At 50.3% G+C, this 24,303-nt stretch overlaps 1 long non-coding RNA gene across 1 annotated transcript; it reads left to right on the forward strand.

Moving 5' to 3' along the window:
- Window positions 1-443: 443 nt before the first annotated feature.
- On the forward strand, window positions 444-1,900 carry LOC123448288. The gene is made up of 3 exons (XR_006631651.1): window positions 444-832; window positions 928-1,231; window positions 1,863-1,900. It is a non-coding gene; the product is annotated as an uncharacterized LOC123448288 (long non-coding RNA).
- The last annotated feature ends 22,403 nt before the right edge of the window (window positions 1,901-24,303 follow it).

The raw sequence follows: 24,303 nt of genomic DNA on the forward strand, positions 1-24,303 counted from the left end.
AAACCCTTTAGTCCCAGTTCGAGACACGAACCCGGACTAAAGGTCCCTTTTGAACCGGGACTAATGACCGACCGGCGCCCTTGCCGTTCGAACCGGGACTAATGCTAACATTAGTCCCGGTTCGTAATGTAACCGGGACTAATGTGTAAATTGAGCTGGGATGGAAGCCCCTTTTTCTACTAGTGTTCGCTCTCTTCTATGTGGAGCCCATCTACATCGTGCATCGGTCCGCTCGCAACCTATTCCGAAAACGTCTCTGGAACCCGAAACATACGGTTGTGACCGTTGAGTTCGTATCAACCCCGTAATACTGAGAACATCTTAGATTTGTCAATTGGATACTCAAAAACTATTTTACTGAGCGTCGGATGGTCATGAGCTAGTCCTTTTGCCTTTATATAGTTGAATCCCTAGCCTAAACCTAAATTCTAGGGATCCTACCCTAGCGCTGCCAGCCACTCTCTCCCGGGATCGCCACCAAATCCATATCCATCCCCCCTCAAATTCTCCAACGTGCCAACCACCTCTCCATTGATCGCCGGAAATGTAGCCTCCAGCCCGAGGCGCTCGTGCGTGAGCAACCCAGGGGCCTCACTCGCGCGTCCTCTGCAGCGTCGTCACCGGCGACCGCACCACCAGGCCCCCTGTGCTCCGTCCCTATGTTCAACCGCGCCAAAGCCTCGACCTCCTCCTGAGCCGGCGAGTAGAGCTGTCGGACCGCGCCAGCAGCACCACGTTGCGCTCCCTCTACTCTCTGCCTGACCAGGAGACTCACGCTATGGAGAGACTGCAGCAGCGCCGCTGACGTCCTCGTCCAGACCACGAGCCCTAGGTCACGCCAGCGTCCTTGCCTCGTCTTCTCCCTCAACCGTGGTCTCTTTCTCTCCCCTCGCTAATCTCAACCCTCTCCCCTTCTTTTCTCTACAGAGGAGCTCCCAGGGATGCCCGAGCCATGGAGATGAGCCGCCATGGAAGGTTTGCCCCGCTACTGGTGCCTCCAGCCCCGTCGGAGTGCCGCTTTTGGCCCGATCCGTTGCCTCCCGCCGTTCCTCGCGTTGCCGCAGCCCCGCCTTGGCCTGTCGAAGCCACCAACTCCTGCTGTTGTGGCGTCCTGCACCACTCAAAGCCGGCGCACTTGCGTCCCGCTCGCTCGAACGTGTGCACTCACGGGCAGCGCAGCCCTTCGAGTGGGCCAACTTCCCAGCTCCCCCATTGGCCGATCTGGCCCAAGGTGAGACTTCACCTCCGCGTCCTGCCTTGTGTGGTCGAAGCCCCAGATTGCCACAATCCAATCCAAGTTCAGCTCGTTAGCCACGCTCTGTCTCACCCAGTAGACCTGGGTTGGAATCCTTGTCTATTAACCATTTTATTTTTCCGTTTAACAAATATAAATATTTTAGTTCAGATCTGTACCAATTTTGATTTAACACATGGGGTCATTTTAAAAATACTATATTTTTCCGTTTAACAAATATAAATATTTTAGTTCAGATCTGTACCAATTTTGATTTAACACATGAGGTCATTTTAGAAATACTATATGTTGTTTCCGGCCTCATTTAAAATGTCTAGCTATTGTAGTTCATTTCTGCTTCACCTCTTGCCATGATAACAACATTTTAAAATTGTCGTGTACCTAAACGAGAGTGAACTAATTATTTGAATGTGGAGTTTCATCAATATGCAACTCATTGCATATTGAGCTTCACTTAATGTGTAGTGTTTGATTGTTGTGAATTTTCATGTCATGCGTTGCATAATTAAACCGGACATGCATCATATGTGTTGTGCATCATATCATGCATGTGTCGTGGTGAATATCGTTTGTTCATTCTTGTTTCTGGTTTGCTACTTTATGATAGAATTCCGCAAGCGTGTCGGAATGTGAGGATCATTCGACTACGTCGGTTCTCCTGCTTCACAGATTCGTTCTTCTTCCAAGCGGGATCTCAGGCAAGATGACCATTTCCCTAGATACCATTATTATCATTCACATGCTAGTTGTTTCTTTTCTATCGCCATGTCTTGCTGTCTACCAGCTGTTAAATGTCAGCCTCCCAACATTGCCATGAAAACCTCTAATCTTTCCATAACCCAACATACCACTGTTTGGCTATGTTACCGCTTGCTCAGCCTTCTTATAGCGTTGCTAATTGCAGGTGTAGTTGCTTCCATATGAAAACATGGGTTCCTTGTTATATCACCATATAATAGCTACTTAATTTAATGCACCTATATACTTGGTAAAGAGTGGAAGGATTGGCCCTCTAGTTTGGTGTTTTGTTTCATCCTTGCCGCCTTAGTTTCGGCTACCGGTGTTATGTTCCATAATTGAGCGCTCCTAACACGTTCGGGCTTGTTATGCGGACCCCCTTTATAATTCGTTTTAGTTTAAAACTGGTTTGACAAGGCCCAACTTTGGTACTACATTTGTCTAATAATCTAATAAAATTGCATAGGGAGTTTTCGGACCCCGTGGATAATTAATCAACCCCCAGGCCAGTGCTCCGCATAAGTGTTGGTCCAACCTGTCAACCGCCGGTGGCTACCAGGGGCAACTCTGTGATTGGCCTACCAGAAGTTTGGACAATCCATCGTGTCCCGAGAACGATATACGCGGATCCTATCAGGTTCGTCAACACGTCGGGCGACCTTGGTGGACTTGTTTTATCTTTGATGAAATATCTGGTGCATCGGGATTCCGGTGATGCTTTGGGCTATTTCAGAGTTGAGGTTTTCCACTAAGGAATCCACGAAGATTACAAGTTTCATGATCAAGGCTTTCTATGCAGCTTGTGGCAATTTGTCATGGACTAGTTGGAGCACCCTAGCAGGGTTAAATCTTTTGGAAAGTTGTGCCCGCGGTTATGTGGCAAACTTGGAAACTTCGATTAACATCCGGTTCTAGATAACTTGAAGTAAACTTAATTAAAATATGTCGACTATGTGTGTAACCGTGACTGTCTATTTCGTGAGGTCCTTCTCCGAATGAGGACACGGTGGGGTCATGTATGACGTAAGTAGGTGTTCAGGATCATTCGTTTGATCATCAATAGTTCACGTCTAATTATGCATAGATCATCCCCCTCCTCTTATTCTTGTACTCGTAAGTTAGCCACCTCAAATAAATGCTTAGTCGCTTGCTGCAGCCTCACTACTTAACCATACCTCACCCATTAAGCTTTTCTAGTCTTGATGGAAATGAGATTGCTTAGTCCCTGTAGCTTACAGATTACTACAACACTAGTTGAAGGTACAAGTAAAGTGATACTCTGATGTGAGCACGATGATTGTTCTATTTGGAGTTTCTTCTTCTTGTTGTTTATCGATCTAGGATGGGTTCCAGTTTGGCAGCCTGTGACAGCAAGAATGGACGTCATTCTTTTATCATTTGTTTTCGTCCGTAGTCGGACCCTGTTCTTCTTCGTGATGATTGATTACGTTGTTGTACTGATGTGAACTTGATGTAGCTTGTGGCGAGTGTAAGCCAATTCCATATACCCATCTCTTCAGTACATGTACTTGTAAAGATATCCATTCTTGCAAAACGACGAGATGCGCTTCTATCCCTGTCAAGGCCCTCATGCCAAAATAAGGATAGGATCGCATCTTGGGCATTACACAAACTCCCAAACCCGTAGAAAAAAACTACTCCATCCCACTCACCCATGATCTCTCCCCAACCCTTCCCACTCCCTCTCCACCGGAGCAGCGTTGCCGACCCCCTCAATGTCCACTCCCACCTAATCCCACAGGCCAGCCACCGACAACGGGATCTCGACGCCATGCCCCCTGCAACCCCCTCATGCCGCCGAAATCTGTCCACCGCGACCCCAACAACTCAGCACCATCGGGATACCCCCCACACCCCACCACCAGGAACCCCGCTCTTGCGCACGTCCTTGGGACCCCCTCTCTAGTCTATTCTCTTGCGCCGCCACCTGCACGCTACCCACCCCAGGCCACTCGCGTGCCTCCTCTTCACAAGCAACTAGTGTGTTGCCATCGGAAGCCACCCCAATGTCGCCCTGTGCCGACCCTCGCCTTCCACCCATCTCTTCTCCTCCTTGATGCACAGGGGGTTATATCCCCATCTTCATTGAACCCCGCACATGACCGTCGCCATAGCGGACCTGCTCCCACGGCCTGGTCTGTCTGCGTTGACCATGAAACATCGCTCGCGCTAGAAGCAACTGAAGTTGGTGGTGGTCGGGGTAGCGATACTTGCCTTCTCTCATGCTGCTAGACTCCCTCAAGCACACACACGAGGAAGACGTGCTGGAGGCAGGGAAGGCCCAGGATCCGCCTATACTTCTTCTCCTATCAATGATTTGTTCCGATGCAGCGGACCTGAACTGCATAATCCCTATGCCCTCTACCTCATATTCAGGCATGCCAATAGACACTAGATTCTACTATTGGTGGAACTATGTGGTTTGTTCTCTTATTGCTCTTTACCATGTGTTTGAAGTTTTGTGCACATGCAACAGGAAAAGCAATCTCCCTTCGGGTCAGACTTTAGAGATGGTTATGACTTTAGATATGTGCGAATGTTGGTGCTAGAGCAGATGAGCAGGAAATTGTACTATGGCTACAACCGACATGTCGAGTTCATATTTTGGAAACATTTTTGTGAAGTTCTACTATGTCTTTATACCAAGTTCAGATTTCAGAATCCTTTTCCGAAGTTCTACAATAGTTGGTGGCTGGGTGTTCTAGTGTTGTGTGTTGGGTGCGTGTTTGTGTCGTGTGATGCATGTTCACCACTCTCTCTACCGCTACTCTAATCTCACATGCACGTAGCAGCTGCTACCCTCTGGTGATATTCCCTTTTCGGTGCACAAGTTGCTCTCTTGTGTCTCTAATTAACTTGTTGACGCTGCATAAAGGAAGATATTTTGGATCTACAATGGTTGTATATCTAGTTCTACTATGGCTATACGTCAGCCGTCGTGAACTTCTACCACAACTATATGATCAGTTCTACTACTGTTATACATCAGTATACTACGCAACAACCTCTCTCAGATCTTAAAATAAAACAAGTACATGGTTTTGTTCCGTTTGAATCAATAGTTTTGATAAAAGAACGATAGTGACATTTTTTCCTTTCTCCATGTGTAGGTGTTGAGGCTAGTGTTGAAGTTATAATTGTTAGTTTTGAATTATTTTCTCTAAAAAGATGTGCCTAGTCAAATTGCGCTACATGGTGTGTGTTTAATGTGAGAAAAATGAATAAAAATGCAAGGTCCAAATTTTTTGTTGCTATAAGTTCAAGTCCTTGGTCGGAGAAAGTTAAAAAAGTTATCGTGACAGAGGTTTGTACAAGAGGAATATCATTTGTGTAACACCGACACATGGGTGAGAATTTAAAAACGAAAATACACAACAGAAGTTCAAAGTGAAATCAGCGGAAAGTTCAAGTACTACACTTCATGAATTTCACATGAAAAACTTTTAAACCGTCGCGAGTATGAGAAAATGAACAACACGGAAACGTTGCGTGTTTACAACAGCTTTCCCTCGGTATATCATTTTCTCGATTCTGGTCAGTGGATGGTCAGTTACTAGAAAAAACAACACGTGGAAAAGAGAGTGACGTTCAAGTGGACATGGCAAGAAAGTACAGTTCTTCATGCGGTGCATTTCTGAAGGCTCTGTTTTGCGATAAAGGTAGAACGCATGATCTCGATGTTTTTGAGATTGCTTGAAAACGAATAGCAATTAGAGAAAGCTATCTACAAGAAGAAGTTTCAAATTTTCTAGCGCAGCATTAAGGACATAATCCTTCTTCCCAGCTTGTAAGATTAGCTTAAGATTACGAGCCCAGTCTACAAAGTTGCTTCCATCATCTTTCAACTTAGCTTTCTCTAGGAACGTATTAAAATTCAGGGTGACAGTCGCGTGAGCCATGATCTACAACACAAATATATTCAAAATGGACTTAGACTATGTTCAAGATAATTAGAGTTTAACTTAATCAAATTACTCGCTAAACTCCCACTCAAAAAGTACATCTCTCTAGTCATTTGAGTGGTTCATGATCCACTTACACTAGCTCAAGTCCGATCATCACGTGAGTTGAGCATAGTTTCAGTGGTAAGCATCCCCATGCTAATCATATCATCTATATGATTCATGATCGACCTTTCGGTCTCATGTGTTCCGAGGCCATGTCTGCACATGCTAGGCTCGTCAAGCTTAACCCGAGTGTTCCGCGTGCACAACTGTTTTGCACCCGTTGTATGCGAACGTTGAGTCTATCACACCTGATGGGGTCATAGTCCTAGGGTAGGGTCATAGGCCTGCCATGAAGGTCCTACCCAAGGACTACCCCTCACAAAGGACAAGGCCCTTAGTCAGTCCTGACTGAATTAAGGAGCCCATCATCCAGTCGGTAACAGGTCCTCAATCATCCAGTCGGAGACTAGCATTCGAAGGATACCAAGCTAACCGACTGGATACACTCGGTACATCGTAACCTTTGTGGAGGGAAACGACCGTACGTTTCCGGGTGCATTTATTAGTATTTAGAGCATACGTTACCTGTAACGTACGCATTCAATCCCCACTACTCCACCCCTGTACCGGAACCGTTGTGGAGGGCAGCGCACTCTATATAGGCCGCCCTCCCCCACTGGTAGAGGGGTTAGAAAATCATTGTATTCCATATTCCACTCGACAACAAGCTCCGAGAGCACTGAGACGTAGGGCTGTTACCTCCACTTCAGAGGGGCCTGAACTCATACAACCTTGCCGTAGCTAGGACTCTGCCCATCTCATCCGTACCCTACACATCTACTGTCAGGCTTATACCCACGACAGTTGGCGCCCACCGTGGGGCAGGCGTCTAAGCGACTTCCGGCGAGTTTGCGACTACTTGTTTTCGTCATGCCGTCCGGTGGAGATTCGAGCATGGGTCACCAGATCTTCTTCGACGCTCTCTCCTTCATCGTCGACGACTCGGCGTGGCTTTGGGATGCACCCCTCGACATCGAGGAGCTTCCCCGTCGCGGGGCTACGCACTTCCGTGCCGGCGCCCGCGGCATTCTTCTTCTCCAGCGGTCGGCTCCCGTGTCGACCTACACCGCCTTCACGCGCCGCGTCAAGCGGTCCCGCCGTCCGCGGCTCCAGCGTTGGGTGCAACACGCCCAGGCGCGCCAGAACGCATCTTCGCAAGTAGCGGTTCTTGAGTCCGTTGTGGTTGCCCCGTCGGCCCAGCACTCGGACTCGGTTCCGACTGAGTTTCCTTCCGAGTATGCGGGTCACGGGCCCGCAGCAGAAGTACACATGGCCAACTCCCATGAAGATCCCCGTCAGGCTGGCCGGAACGAGCACGAGATCGGCGAAGCGTCCGGCGCACGTCGTCCACCTCGTCGTTCTGCTAGTCGGCACACTCGGCGGAGCAACGTGGAGCTGTTCCGCACACCCCTCCTCAACTTGGCTGCAGCTATCAAGATAGCCGATTCCCTCCAGCCGACTGATTCAGAGGCTGGTAGAGGGATCGAGTAGATCCGAGCCCTGTTGCACACGGCGCAACAGCAGAATTCGGCAGTCTCTCAGTCGCACAACCGGATCTATAACAGTTCCGTCCATGCGAATACGCATCGATCGGTTCACAGCCCTGGTTCCCATCAGCGCCACAGGGGAGGCAGTCGTTCCATGATTCATGAAGATCGCCGCCGCTCACGCACCCCTCCGCGGGGTGGGCCATATGGGTCCCGACATCATGATGATCCGTGTTCAGTCGGCGACACTTACGACCCAAGACCCGACGCAAGAGGACATATCGCCCAGCGAAGAGTCGACAGAGGTCGAGCCCACCGCGATGGTCGCGATACCGACCGTCCGAGTGGAAGAAGGGCCACCGTGTCTGGGCCCGAGTGTTTCAGTCGAGCCATCCGTTTGGCTAACATCCCTCCCAACTTCCGATTGGCGACGGGAATTAGCAAGTTCACAGGAGAGTCCAAGCCAGAAACGTGGCTAGATGACTAGCGAGTGGCGGTCCAGATCGGAGGAGGGGACGACCATGTCGCCATGAAGCACCTCCCTCTGATGCTCGACGTCTCGGCGCGAGTGTGGCTAAACCAGTTGGCCCCCTCAAGCATCTACAGTTGGGCAGATCTGGCCCGAGTGTTCATCAGGACCTTCGAAGGGACGTGCAAGCTCCCTGCTGGCCTTGTGGACCTCCAGCACTGCGTCCCGAAGCAGAATGAGCCCCTGCGTGACCTCATCCAGCGCTGGACAACTCTCTATCACATGGTGGAGAACGTCACCGAGCATCAAGCAGTCTGCGCTTTCAAGGCAGGCGTGCGGTACAGGGATCAGTACCTGAAGTTCGGCCGAACAGGCGACATTTCCATGAGCAAGATGATGGAGATAGAAACACGCTACGCAAATGGCGAAGAAGAGGACCGCATCCGAAGCGGCACGCACAAAACAGTCCCTGATGGCGATGGGGGCAACACTCGGAAGCAGAAGCAGAAAGTTCCGATCGCTCCGCAGGCGGAGGCTGCAGCCGTAACTAATGCCAAGTTCAAGGATAAAGGGAAGGCTCAGTTCACCCCCAAGAAGAAGCAGTTCAATAACCCCATCCTGGACCAGCCATGTACGGTTCATACGAAGATGGACGAAGAAGGCAACCCCATATATGCGAAGCATACCACTCGACAGTGTCGCCTCCTGATCCAGGGGTTCAGCGAAGGGCAACCGAGTGAGAAGGACCATGAACAGGATGAGGAGGATAAGGAGGATCCGTTCCCCCAAGTCCATGCAACCCTGATGATCTTTGCTAACGTCGAGAGCAAGAGCCGACTGAAGCTGGTTAACAGAGAGGTGAACATGGCCACCCCTTCCAACCCCAAGTTCCTCAAATGGTCTCAAACTGCGATCACCTTCGACCAGTCGGATCATCCGGTACATGTACCCACCGCGGGGAGACAGGCCCTGGTCGTCGACCCGATGGTAGAAGGAGTTCGACTGAGCAAAGTCCTCATGGATGGCGGCAGCGGCTTGAACATCATGTACGCCGACACCCTCAAGGGGATGGGCATCCCGATGTCCAAACTCAGCGAGAGCAGCATGCAGTTCCACGGAGTCGTCCCTGGACGGAAGGCCAAGTCACTCGGCCACATCGCGTTGGACGTCGTTTTCGGCTCCGACAAGAACTTCCGCAAGGAAAAGCTGACGTTCGAAGTGGTTGACTTCTAGAGCGCTTATCACGCAATTCTGGGTCGCCCAGCGTATGCGCACTTCATGGCCCGTCCATGTTACGTGTACCTGAAGTTGAAGATGCCGGGCCCGAAAGGTGTGACCACCATGACAAGCAATCGGCAGCGGGCTGAAGAGTGTCTGCAACAGGGATCAAGGATCGCCGACCAGCAGATGACCGTCCTCGAGCTGGACGAGTACAAGAAAACAGTCGACCCCGCCGACCTGATGCGCTCGAAGAAGCCAGCTTCAGAGTTTGCATTTCAGTCGGCGGGAGAGACGAAGAAGGTCAGCATCCACCCGACGGACGCCACTGCTGCCCCGACGAACATCTCCACCACCCTCGATCCTAAATAGGAAGCCGAGCTCACCCAATTCCTCCGTGAGAACTGGGACATCTTCGCATGGAAACCCTCTGACATGCCAGGTGTACCCAGGGAGTTGGCTGAGCACCGACTACACGTGGATTCCACGGCTCGGCCTGTCCGAGAGCGCCTGCGCCGGTCTGCCGCGCACAAGAGGAAGGCAATCGGGAAGAGGTGGCCAAGCTGCTGGCAGTCAACTTCATTCGCGAGGTTCACCACTCCGAGTGGCTCGCCAATGTTGTCATGGTGCCCAAGAAGGACAAGTTGCTCCGAATGTGCATCAACTTCAAGCATCCCAATAAGGTCTGCCCGAAAGACCATTTTCCGCTCCCCCGCATAGATCAAATTGTCGATTCGACTGCGGGCTGCGAGCGTCTGTCATTTCTCGATGCCTACTCGGGCTATCATCAGATCCGTCTGTATGGTCCCGATGAATTAAAAACATCCTTCATCACCCCATTCGGGTGCTTCTGCTACATCACTATGCCATTCGGTCTGAAGAATGCAGGAGCTACCTTTATGCGCATCATCCAAAAATGTCTCCTCGATCAGATCGGTCGGAATGTGGAGGCATATATGGATGATATCGTAGTCAAGTCACGCAAAGGTTCCGACCTGCTGACTGACTTGGCAGAAACATTCGCCAACCTTCGTAGGTATGATATCAAGCTCAACCCCGCCAAATGTTCGTTCGGCGTTCCCAGCGGAAAGTTACTCGGTTTCTTCGTTTCCGAACGAGGGGTCGATGTTAACCCCGAAAAGATTGGGACCATCGTCCGAATGGAGAGGCCGGTCAGAATACAGGATGTTCAACGGCTCACAGGTTGCCTAGCGGCTTTGAGCAGGTTCATCAGTCGACTCGGCGAAAAAGCACTTCCTCTGTACCGACTCATGAAGAAATCAGATACTTTCGAGTGGACAGATGAAGCCCAAGTCGCATTCGACGACCTCAAAGTCCTACTTTCCACCCAGCCGGTTCTTACTGCTCCGCTCAGTAAAGAGCCCCTTCTTCTGTATATCGCGGCTACAAATCAAGTCGTCAGTACTGTTCTTACAGTCAAACGAGAAGAAGAAGGCAAAGCATACAAAGTTCAGCGGCCAGTGTACTACGTCTCTGAAGTCCTGACTCCTTCTAAGCAGAGGTATCCCCACTATCAAAAACTTATCTACGGGATTTACATGACTGCGAAGAAGGTGGCTCACTATTTCCAAGACCACTTGGTGTCTGTCGTTTCTGATGCTCCATTGTCGGAAATTCTCCACAATCGAGATGCGTCAGGCCGAGTGGCGAAGTGGGCGATGGAGATGTTGTACTATGACATCAAGTTCGAGGCCAAGAAAGCTATTGAGTCTCAAGCTCTGGCTGACTTCATAGCAGAATGGGTAGAACAACAGCAACCGACCCACATCTGCTTAGCCCATTGGACAATGTTCTTCGATGGGTCCAAGATGTTGAATGGCTCCGGCGCTGGCGTTGTGATCGTATCACCAAAGGGCGACAAGCTCAAGTACACGCTACAGATACACTTCGATTCCTCCAACAACGAGGCGGAGTATGAAGCTCTCCTCTACGGGTTGCGTATGGCCATCTCACTCGGCGTCCGTCGCCTGATGGTCTACGGCGATTCAAATCTGGTGGTCAATCAAGTGATGAAAGAGTGGGACGTCAGAAACCCCACCATGACTACATACTGCAATGCAGTGAGGAAGCTTGAGAAGAAGTTTGAAGGTCTAGAACTTCACCATGTTCCAAGACTGAAGAACCAAGCGGCTGACAAGTTAGCGAAACTCGGATCCACTCGGAGACGAGTCCCGAGTGACGTCTGCCTCGAGCACCTCCACCTCCCCCCAGTCAAAGAAGATCCTTTCACAGAGGAACCATTACAACCCAAGAGAACAACAGATCCGAATGAAGTCGATGTACCTGCTGTGGTTGATCTGGTCATGGAGATTCTGGCTGTCATTCCTGATTGGACTGTGCCGATCATGGCATATATCTTGAGGCAAGAACTTCCAGAAGACGAAGTACAAGCCAAGCAGATAGTCCGCAGGTCGAAGTCATTCACTGTCATTGATGGCCAATTGTACAAGGAAAGTATCTCAGGCATTCTTCAACGATGCATCTCCCCAGAGGAGGGGCAGCTGATTCTGGAGGATATTCACTCGGGGACCTGCGGTCATCATGCTTCTTCAAGAGCAATCGTCGCCAAGGCATTCAAGGCTGGCTTCTTTTGGCTGCAGGCCAACGAGATGGCTAAGGATATGGTTGATCGATGTGAGGGCTGCCAGTTCTACTCCAACAAGTCCCACAAGCCAACGTCTGCGTTAAAGACGATCCCTCTGGTGTGGCCGTCTGCAGTGTGGGGATTAGATACAGTCGGCCCATTCAAGACAGGCCAAGGTGGATACACACATCTGTTGGTGGCAGTCGACAAGTTCACGAAATGGATCGAAGCGAAGCCGATCAAGAAGCTCGACGCTTCGACAGCCGTCAACTTTGTCAGGGACATCATCTTCAGATTCGGTGTACCTCACAGCATAATTACGGACAACGGGACAAACTTTGACTCGGACAGATTCAAAGGTTTCTGTACAAGCTAAGGCATCCGAGTGGATTTTGCTTCCGTAGCACATCCTCAGTCCAATGGACAAGCAGAGCGGACAAACGGGCTTATTTTGCAAGGATTGAAGCCTCGAGTCCTGCGAGAGATAGGACATGCCGCTGGCGCTTGGGTTACCGAGCTACCTTCAGTGCTTTGGGGACTTCGCACAACCCCGAACAGATCTACAGGGCGATCAACGTTCTTCCTCGTTTATGGAGCAGAAGCGGTCCTTCCGAGTGACTTGCTTCACAATGCGCCACGAGTCGAACTCTTCTCCGAAGCCGAAGCAGAACAAGCAAGGCAAGACGGAGTGGTTCTTCTGGAAGAGGAGCGCGAGATGTCATTAACTCGCTCGACCATTTACCAACAAAATCTGCGGCGTTTTCATGCACGCCACGTCAGAAGTCGGACGTTCCAAGCAGGCGACCTGGTGCTCCGAGTGGATCAACAAAGACCTCACAAGTTGGCTCCGGCCTGGGAAGGACCCTTCATCATCTCCAAGGTGCTAAACAACGGGGCATACAAACTCTACAACATCGAGAGGGAGACAGACGAGCCGCGCGCATGGAACGGAGATCTCCTGAAGCGCTTCTACACGTGACCGTCGATTGAAGCGATGTAAAGAACAAGTATTGGCGAAATAATATAAAGCAGATTGAGTTTTTTGCAGGTTCAAACTTCTTCTGCGGTCGCAGACTCGGGTCTCAAAAAAAAAACTTAGCTGCGATCCAGAATCGCCTAAGTATTAAATTTCTCCGAGTGCGCACTTAACGTCACACTCGGGGGCTTAGCTGCGATCCAGCATCGCCTAAGTATTAACTTTCTTCGAGTGTGCACTTAACGTCACACTCGGGGGCTTAGCTGCGATCCAGCATTGCCTAAGTGTTAACTTTCTTCGAGTGTGCACTTCACGTCACACTCGGGGGCTTAGCTGCGATCCAGCATCGCCTAAGTATTAAACTTCTCCGAGTGTGCACTTAACGTCACACTCGGAGGCTTAGCTGCGATCCAGAATCGCCCACGTACTAACCTTCTCCGTGTGTGCACTACACGTCACACTCGGGGGTTTAGCTGCGATCCAGCATCGCCTAAGTGTTAACTTTCTCCGAGTGTGCACTTAACGTCACACTCGGGGGCTTAGCTGCGATCCAGCATTGCCTAAGTATTAACTTTCTTCGAGTGTACAGTTAACGTCACACTCGGGGGCTTAGCTGCGATCCAGCATCGCCTAAGTATTAACTTTCTCCGAGTGTGCACTTAACGTCACACTCGGGGGCTTAGCTGCGATCCAGCATCGCCTAAGTATTAACTTTCTCCGAGTGTGCACTTAACGTCACACTCGGGGGCTTAGCCGCGATCCAGCATCGCCTATGTATTAACTTTCTCCGAGTGTGCACTTAACGTCACACTCGGGGGCTTAGCTGCGATCCAGCATCGCCTAAGTATTAACTTTCTTCGAGTGTGCACTTAACGTCACACTCGGGGGCTTAGCTGCGATCCAGCATTGCCTAAGTGTTAACTTTCTTCGAGTGTGCACTTCACGTCACACTCGGGGGCTTAGCTGCGATCCAGCATCGCCTAAGTATTAAACTTCTCCGAGTGTGCACTTAACGTCACACTCGGAGGCTTAGCTGCGATCCAGAATCGCCCACGTACTAACCTTCTCCGTGTGTGCACTACACGTCACACTCGGGGGTTTAGCTGCGATCCAGAATCGCCCATGTACTAACCTTCTCCGAGTGTGCACTACACGTCACACTCGGGGGCTTAGCTGCGATCCATCATCGCCTAAGTATTAACCTTCTCCGAGTGTGCACTTCACGTCACACTCGGGGGCTTAGCCGCGATCCAGCATCGACTGTTTGCCTTTGGCTTCACCAAGAAACGCCAAACAAAAACTCGAATCAACATTGCAACAGAAGAGCAAAAAAACGGATTCCAAAATTCTCGCAAAGATAGCTAACTCGGTGCGGATCAAGCTTGCCCGCACCAATTTGAAAGTGTGACAACCAACAGAAGTGGCCAAAGTACCTTACAGATAAAACACTCGGCATACCGAGGATAAAGTTTTCTTACGCGTCAGCAGGGTCAGCGCCAGGACTAGAGGGCTCAACGAAGGTGTCCAAGTCGATTCCATCGGCGATGCGGGTAGCACTCTCAAGGAACGTCTCCATGAAGTCTTCGAATCGAAGCTTCTTCGTGTTGGCGACCTTCAGTGTCTTCAGCTTTTCCTCACGCACCTCCTTGCAATGGACTCGGACCAAGGACAGAGCAACATCTGCACCGCAACGAGCTGCAGATTTCTTCCACGACTGCACTCTGTTGGGAATCTCCTCCACTCGGGTCATCAGGTTCTCCATCTCCTGCCGCGACTCATCTTCTGGCCAAAGCTCCTTGTCGATTCGGCCGACGACTTCTCTCAGTCAACCGATGAAAGGACCAACTTTGCCCACGCGGATGTGCGCACGGAGCAGATCCCGATTGGCGTCGTCGCCGAGTGGAACGTTCTCAAGAATCGAACGCTCCACGTCAGCTGCTTCAGCTTCGGTGTCAAAGCAAAAATCTGCGACAATAGGACAAACAGACAATAAGCGCCGAGTGGTACGCGCATAGCACAACCACTCGGAAAAAGCAGGACTTACCAGCCAGACGCGTCATCATCTGCCGAGCCCAGTCGCTGACATATTTCTCTTGCGCCCTGCATCGTTTGTTCAGCACATCCATCTGACTCATCAGCACAGTCCTCTGTTTCCCCATCTTTTCCACTTCCTCAGTCAACACCTTGTTCACTTCACGAGCCTGCTCCAATGACTTCTCCCGTTCCGCCAGAGCATCCTTCATGCCGGCCATTGCAAGCATGGCCGCATCAAGTTCACCAGCGAACTGATTCCTCTCCGCCTTGAGAGTCTCATAGGCTGATCCCATTTCACAGGTTTTCTGCCACCAAACACCAAGAGACAATCAGAAAGTTCAACAGTTAAAAGTCTAAGTTCTTCAGACCCCTGCCGACGCAAGCAGTCGACAGCGATCTCGGGGACTACACCCAGTGGGTTCACTGAGAGTGACCCCACTGGCATGCAGCTCAAGCAGGCCTGCCCTATTGAGATGCATGTTATCACCTACGCCTACGAGGCAAATGTTACCCGACCTGAGTACAACTTACTCTCGGAGACTCTTACAGTAAGTGCACTCCAAGTGCCACAACTGCTAGCAGTCGGTCATATTATTTACAGACACGACCGAAGCAAAGACAATATGTATAAAGACAACTGTCGGTGCAAGCACTCGACAGAAGTCTCGGGGACTACACCCACTGGGTTCACTAAGAGTGAACCCATTGCAAACAACAACTCCTATTCAAGAACACCAAGTGGGTTACAGGAGAAAAGTAAATACTTACTAGACCACTTACTCGGATATCATCGCGCAGCTCCAAGCTCCGCTGGTACAAGGCCGCAACGGAGTCGTAGGCCCACTTGGCTTCTCCAGCCATCAACTCCGCCTGCACCATAGCCCCCTTGGCCGCTCCCACCTGCTCCTTCGGAAGACGCTGGATGCTGAATTCAGCATTCGACGAACCTGGAATCGTCAAAGGTTCCTGAGGCATCCCAAGGTCCGCCCCAGTCGGCTCCTCACCCACCAGCATTGGTTCAGTCTGTGGCAGCGCCTCAGTCGGCAGCACGTCGGCGGCGAGAGCGGCAGCAGGAGGAGCCGCCTCGAGAACAGGCTCCACAGCTGGGTCGGCTCTCCCCTGGTCGCCCTCACCCAGACAAATCGTCCCTGACAGACCGAATGACACGAGGTATCAGAAAAAGAAAGAAGCACCTGACTGGGACACGATAGTATAAAACATTCGACGTCCCTACAACACACGTGGCTGGGATGAGACGACGTTGTCCGTGTCCATGGGGTCGTCTTCCTGACGCGCCGGAGAGGTGGCAGAAGTAGCGACCCTGTCGAGTGAGACCCATTCGGCCAGTAAACAGAAGTTCACTCGGATATCAGAAAGAATTGAAAACTGTGTACACTTACGTAGAGGTGACGGGGACAGCAACCCTCATTAGCGACAGAGCCTTCCAAGGCTTAGGCCCACTCGGCTTGGCCACCTTAGAAGACTGACCCGCAGGCTCAGCGGCGGCATCCCTGGTCATCTTAGTGCTTCGAACACTCGGGACCGCCGGAGCAGCAGGCGGAGCACTCGAAGACGCGGGAGGAGCCGAGGGGACGGCGGGCTCATGTCGGCGCTTGGTCCGATGCTCTGGGTTCGGAGGTGGCGAGTCTTGCTCTTCGTCTTCTTCCTCCTCCTCGCCGGTCTCCTCCTCCGATTCCCCGCTGTCGGAGACGTATTCGGCGCTCTCCACGCTGCCCTCTTGGCTGCCTTCCTCCTCCTCCTCCGTCGGATTCCCGTTCGAGACGGGGGAGAACCAGTTGGTCCACTCCTGCATAAATTTCAGTTGGAAATATTAGACATCACACAGAGATATAGAAAAACGACAAGAATTGGGACAGTTCAGTGCACTCGGCAATGTTACTCACCTGATTCGGTGGAGGATGATCCGCGCTGTAAGGCCTCACTCGCCGAGATCCTTTGGGATTCTCGCAGGGGCCCGTGATTTGTAGCACCCACGAGGTCACCCTCTCCTCAGTCATGGCCACCACGTTGGTCCGAGTGGAGTCCTCGGGGCCTGCGTAATGCCACATGGCATGGTCGCAAGCCTGCAGAGGCTGGATCCGTCGACCAAGAAAGACCTCCAGCAAGTCTATGCTGGTGACCCCCCTCCTGACGACGTCCACGAGTGCCTCAACCAAGGGCTGGACATCGTTCTTCTCCGCCCTCGTGAGCACGAGTTTCTTAGGTGGGGCATGCCGATCCAGACTGAAGGGAGGCAGCCCTGTCGAACCACGTCGATTGCCAGTTCCCGACCGACTCACATAACTCGAGAGCAGGATAACTGCTCCGACTCTTTTTCTGGAAACCTAGACCCCCGCAGAGCTGGAGAAGATGTGTTTTATCATCCGACTGGCTAAGTTGTTTGATGGTCTGGGATCTAGCAGAAAATATGTGCTTGAACAACCCCCAATGGGGGGGGGACAGCCAATGAAACACTCGCACAAGACTATAAAGGTAGAAAGGTGGGCGATGGCATTCGGAGGGAAATGGTGAAGTTGGGCACCGAAGTGATTGATGATACCCTTGAAGAAAGGATGCGGGGGTAAAGAAAAACCTCGATGGACGTGGCTGAGAAGCAAGACGCGCTCCCCCTCCCGGGGCGCCGGCTCGACCTCATTCTCCGCCGGCAGCCTCCAGGACTTATGCACGATCATTCCGTGCTCCACCAGCTGCAACAGATCCCCCTCCATCACCGTGGAGGGGAGGAAATCACCTTGAATCCACCCCGCGGGCAGCGGCCGCTGCCGCCGCTGAGCAGGCGCCGCCGCCTTACCCTTCTTCTTCCTCGCCTCCATCTTGCTGGTCTGACCCTTGGTCATGGAGGCGACGACGAACCCTTGGGAGGAAGGAGAAGGAAGGAGTGTAGGAGCACTGGAGGTGGCGAGGAAGACGGAGCAGGCAAGAGCGAAAGATTCGGCGAGCGTAACAAAGAAGCCTCGCCACCCAGATTTAAATAGGGTTCCGACTGGGTCACAGGCGGGTGGCCCCGAAACCTTATCCGCCCGACCGGCCGCGGCGATATCAGTGGAGGAGTTGAAGGCGTGAGAATCGAGGCGTCAGGCGCTACTCGAGTGCGCTGGCGTCATCCGCGATGAGCGCGCGGAACCCGAAGTTTGAGTTCTCGGAAAATCCGCCGCTGTCAGTTGACCAGTCGCGTCAAAAGATGCCGCGGAAGCACTCGGCTTCCGACAGTCTGTTTCGCGGGCGCTTCCACTCGGATCATTGGTCAGAAAAGATAAAATGGATCGAGGCAAGCAACACCCAAGCCAAATCTAATCCAGTCGGATCCAAACTTCAAGCATCGCTTCGTCGTTCCAACCCCAATCCATTCGGGGACTAATGATGGGGTCATAGTCCTAGGGTAGGATCATAGGCCTGCCATGCAGGTCCTACCCAAGGACTACCCCTCACAAAGGACAGGGCCCTTAGTCAGTCCTGACTGAATTAAGGAGTCCCCATCATCCAGTCGGTAACAGGTCCTCAATCATCCAGTCGGAGACTAGCATTCGGAGGATACCAAGCTAACCGACTGGATACACTCGGTACATCGTAACCTCTGTGGAGGGAAACGGCCGTACGTTTCCGGGTGCATTTATTAGTATTTAGAGCATACGTTACCTCTAACGTACGCATTCAATCCCCACTACTCCACCCCTGTACCGGAACCGTTGTGGAGGGCAGCGCACTCTATATAAGCCGCCCTCCCCCACTGGTAGAGGGGTTAGAAAATCATTGTATTCCATATTCCACTCGACAACAAGCTCCGAGAGCACTAAGATGTAGGGCTGTTACCTCCACCGCAGAGGGGCCTGAACTCATACAACCTTGCCGTAGCTAGGACTCTGCCCATCTCATTCGTACCCTACACATCTACTGTCAGGCTTATACCCATGACAACACACGATCATCACGTGGTGTCTCGAAACGACGAACTGTAGCAACGGTGCACGGTCGGGGAGAACACAATTTCGTCTTGAAATTTTAGTGAGAGATCACCTCATAATGCTACCGTCGTTCTAAGCAAAATAAGGTGCATAAAAGGATTAACATCACATGCAATTCATAAGTGACATGATATGTCACGTGCTCCTTGATCTCCATCACCAAGCACCGGCACGATCTTCTTGTCACCGGCGCCACACCATGATCTCCATCAACATGTCGCCATCGGGGTTGTCGTGCTACTCATGCTATTACTACTAAAGCTACATCCTAGCAAAATAGTAAACGCATCTGCAAGTACAAACGTTAGTATAAAGACAACCCTATGGCTCCTGCCGGTTGCCGTACCATCCACGTGCAAGTCGATATTATCTATTACAACATGATCATCTCATACATCCAATATATCACATCACATCATTGGCCATATCACATCACAAGCATACCCTACAAAAACAAGTTAACGTCCTCTAATTTTGTTGTTGCATGTTTTACGTGGTGACCATGGGTATCTAGTAGGATCGCATCTTACTTACGCAAACACCACAACGGAGATATATGAGTTGCTATTTAACCTCATCCAAGGACCTCCTCGGTCAAATCCGATTCAACTAAAGTTGGAGAAACTGACACTTGCCAGTCATCTTTGAGCAAGGGGTTACTCGTAGCGATGAAACCAGTCTCTCGTAAGCGTACGAGTAATGTCGGTCCAAGCCGCTTCAATCCAACAATACCGCGGAATCAAGAAAAGACTAAGGAGGGCAGCAAAACGCACATCACCGCCCACAAAAACTTTTGTGTTCTACTCGAGAAGACATCTACGCATGAACCTAGCTCATGATGCCACTGTTGGGGAACGTCGCATGGGAAACAAAAATTTTCCTACGCGCACGAAGACCTATCATGGTGATGTCCATCTACGAGAGGGGATGTGTGATCTACGTACCCTTGTAGACCGTATAGCAGAAGCGTTAGTGAACGCGGTTGATGTAGTGGAACGTCCTCACGTCCCTCGATCCGCCCCGCGAACCGTCCCGCGATCAGTCCCACGATCTAGTGCCGAACGGACGGCACCTCCGCGTTCAGCACACGTACAGCTCGACGATGATCTCGGCCTTCTGGGATCCAGCAAGAGAGACGGAGAGGTAGAAGAGTTCTCCGGCAGCGTGACGGCGCTCCGGAGGTTGGTGATGATTTTGTCTCGGCAGGGCTCCACCCGAGCTCCGCAGAAACGCGATCTAGAGGTAAAACCGTGGAGATATGTGGTCGGGCTGCCATGGCAAAGTTGTGTCAAATCAGCCCTAAAACCTCCGTATATATAGGGGGAGGAGGGGGAGCCTTGCCTTGGGGTCCAAGGACTCCCAAGGGGGTCGGCCGAGCCTAAGGGGGGAACCCTCCCCTTCCAAACCGAGTCCAACTAGGTTTGGAAGGTGGAGTCCTTCCCCCTTTTCCCACCTCCCTTTTTTTTTTCTTCTTTTCTCTTTGATTTTATTCCTATGGTGCATAGGGCCTTCTTGGGATGTCCCACCAGCCCACTAAGGGCTGGTGCGCCACCCCCAAGGCCTATGGGCTTCCCCTGGGTGGGTTGCCCCCCGGTGAACTCCCGGAACCCATTCGTCATTCCCGGTACATTCCCGGTAACTCCGAAAACCTTCCGGTAATCAAATGAGGTCATCCTATATATCAATCTTCGTTTCCGGACCATTCCGGAAACCCTCGTGACATCCGTGATCTCATCCGGGACTCCGAACAACATTCGGTAACCAACCATATAACTCAAATACGCATAAAACAACGTCGAACCTTAAGTGTGCAGACCCTGCGGGTTCGAGAACTATGTAGACATGACCCGAGAGACTCCTCGGGCAATATCCAAAAGCGGGACCTGGATGCCCATATTGGATCCTACATATTCTACGAAGATCTTATTGTTTGAACCTCAGTGCCAAGGATTCATATAATCCCGTATGTCATTCCCTTTGTCCTTCGGTATGTTACTTGCCCGAGATTCGATCGTCAGTATCCGCATTCCTATTTCAATCTCGTTTACCGGCAAGTCTCTTTACTCGTTCCGTAATACAAGATCCCGCAACTTACACTAAGTCACATTGCTTGCAAGGCTTGTGTGTGATGTTGTATTACCGAGTGGGCCCCGAGATACCTTTCCGTCACACGGAGTGACAAATCCCAGTCTCGATCCATACTAACTCAACGAACACCTTCGGAGATACCTGTAGAGCATCTTTATAGTCACCCAGTTACGTTGCGACGTTTGATACACACAAAGTATTCCTCCGGTGTCAGTGAGTTATATGATCTCATGGTCATAGGAACAAATACTTGAAACGCAGAAAACAGTAGCAACAAAATGACACGATCAACATGCTACGTCTATTAGTTCGGGTCTAGTGCATCACGTGATTCTCCTAATGACGTGATCCAGTTATCAAGCAACAACACCTTGTTTATAATCAGAAGACACTGACTATCTTTGATCAACTGGCTAGCCAACTAGAGGCTTGCTAGGGACAGTGTTTTGTCTATGTATCCACACATGTATATAAGTCTTCATTCAATACAATTATAGCATGGATAATAAATGATTATCTTGATACAGGAATTATAATTATAACTATACTTATTATTGCCTCTAGGGCATAATTCCAACAGTCTCCCACTTGCACTAGAGTCAATAATCTAGCCCTCACGTCATCATGCGAATTACATTGTAATAAATCTAACACCCATACAGTTCTGGTGTTGATCATGCTTTGCCCGTGGAAGAGGTTTAGTCAGCGGGTCCGCTACATTCAGATCCGTGTGCACTTTGCATATATTTACGTCCTCCCCTTCGACGTAGTCGCGGATGAGGTTGAAGCGTCGTTTGATGTGTCTGGACTTCTTGTGAAACCGTGGTTCCTTTGCTAGGGTAATGGCACCCGTGTTGTCACAGAACAAGGTTATTGGATTCAGTGCACTTGGCACCACTCCAAGATCCGTCATGAACTGCTTCATCCAGACACCCTCCTTAGCCGCCTCCGAGGCAGCCATGTACTCCGCTTCACATGTAGAATCTGCTACGACGCTCTGCTTGGAACTGCACCAGCTTACCGCACCCCCATTAAGAATAAATACGTATCCGGTCTGCGACTTAGAGTCGTCCGGATCTGTGTCGAAGCTTGCATCAACGTAACCTTTTACGGCGAGCTCTTCGTCACCTCCATACATGAGAAACATCTCCTTAGTCCTTTTCAGGTACTTCAGGATATTCTTGACCGCCGTCCAGTGATCCACTCCTGGATTACTCTGGAACCTACCTGCCATACTTATGGCCGGGCTAACGTCCGGTCTAGTGCACAGCATTGCATACATGATAGAACCTATGGCTGAAGCATAGGGGACGGTGCTCATCTGCTCTCTATCCTCATCAGTTGCTGTGCACTGAGTCTTACTCAATCTCGTACCTTGTAAAACTGGCAAGAACCCTTTCTTGGACTGTTCCATTTTGAACCTCTTCAAAACTTTATCAAGGTATGTGCTTTGTGAAAGTCCTATCAGGCGTTTTGATCTATCCCTGTAGATCTTAATGCCTAGAACGTAAGCAGCTTCTCCTAGGTCCTTCATAGAGAAACTTTTATTCAAGTAATCCTTTATGCTCTCCAAAAACTCTACGTTGTTTCTAATCAGCAATATGTCATCCACATATAATATTAGAAACGCCACAGAGCTCCCACTCACTTTCTTGTAAATACAAGATTCTCCAACCACTTGTATAAACTCAAATGCTTTGATCACCTCATCAAAGCGTTTGTTCCAACTCCGAGATGCTTGCACCAGTCCATAAATGGATCGCTGGAGCTTGCACACTTTGTTAGCATTCTTAGGATCGACAAAACCTTCGGGTTGCATCATATACAACTCTTCCTTAAGGAAACCGTTAAGGAACACCGTTTTGACATCCATCTGCCAGATTTCATAATCGAAAAATGCAGCTATTGCTAACATGATTCTGACGGACTTAAGCATCGCTACGGGTGAGAATGTCTCATCGTAGTCAACTCCTTGAACTTGTGAAAAACCCTTTGCCACATGTCGAGCTTTATAAATGGTCACATTGCCGCCAGCGTCCGTCTTCCTCTTAAAGATCCATTTGTTCTGAATAGCCTTGCGGCCCTCAGGTAGTACTTCCAAAGTCCACACTTTGTTCTCATACATGGATCCTATCTCGGACTTCATGGCTTCTAGCCATTTGTTGGAATCCGGGCCCACCATTACTTCTTCATAACTTGCAGGTTCATTGTTGTCTAACAACATGATTGACAAGACGGGATCACCGTACCACTCTGGAGTAGCAAGTGGTCTCGTTGACCTGCGTGGTTCGACAGAAACTTGAACCGGAGTTTTATGATCATCATCATTAACTTCCTCCTCAACCGGCGTCGCAACGACAGAGGTTTCCCCTTGCCCTGTGCCACCATCTAGAGGGATGAGAGGTTCGACAACCTCATCAAGTTCTATCTTCCTCCCACTCAATTCTCTCGAGAGAAACTCCTTCTCGAGAAAATCTCCGTTTTTAGCAACAAACATTTTGCCCTCGGATTTGAGATAGAAGGTGTACCCAACTGTCTCTTTTGGGTAACCTATGAAGATGCACTTTTCCGCTTTGGGTTCCAGCTTTTCAGGCTGAAGCTTTTTGACCTAAGCATCACATCCCCAAACTTTAAGAAACGACAACTTTGGCCTTTTGCCATACCACAGTTCGTATGGTGTCGTCTCAACGGATTTTGATGGTGCCCTATTTAAAGTGAATGCAGCTGTTTCTAATGCATAACCCCAAAACGATAACGGCAAATCGGTAAGAGACATCATAGATCGCACCATCTCTAATAAAGTGCGATTACGACGTTCGGACACACCATTACGCTGTGGTGTTCCAGGCGGTGTCAACTGTGAAACAATTCCACATTGTCTTAAGTGAGCACCAAACTCGAAACTCAGATATTCACCCCCACGATCAGACCGTAGGAACTTGATCTTCTTGTTATGATGATTTTCAACTTCACTCTGAAATTGCTTGAACTTTTCAAATGTTTCAGACTTGTGCTTCGTTGAGTAGACATAACCATATCTACTCAAATCGTCAGTGAAGGTGAGAAAATAACGATATCCGCCGCGTGCCTCTACGCTTATCGGACCACACACATCGGTATGTATGATTTCCAACAAGTCACTTGCACGCTCCATTGTTCTGGATAACGGAGTTTTAGTCATCTTGCCCATGAGGCATGGTTCGCACGTGTCAAGTGAATCAAAGTCAAGTGACTCCAAAAGTCCATCGGCATGGAGTTTCTTCATGCGCTTTACACCAATATGACCTAAGCGGCAGTACCACAAAAATATGGTGCTATCATTGTTAACTCTAACTCTTTTGGTCTCAATGTTATGTATGTGTGTATCGCTATCAAGATTTAATATGAACAATCCTCTCACATTGGGTGCATGACCATAAAAG

Source organism: Hordeum vulgare, chromosome 4H, assembly GCF_904849725.1.
Source record: "Hordeum vulgare subsp. vulgare chromosome 4H, MorexV3_pseudomolecules_assembly, whole genome shotgun sequence".
NCBI lineage: Eukaryota > Viridiplantae > Streptophyta > Magnoliopsida > Poales > Poaceae > Hordeum > Hordeum vulgare.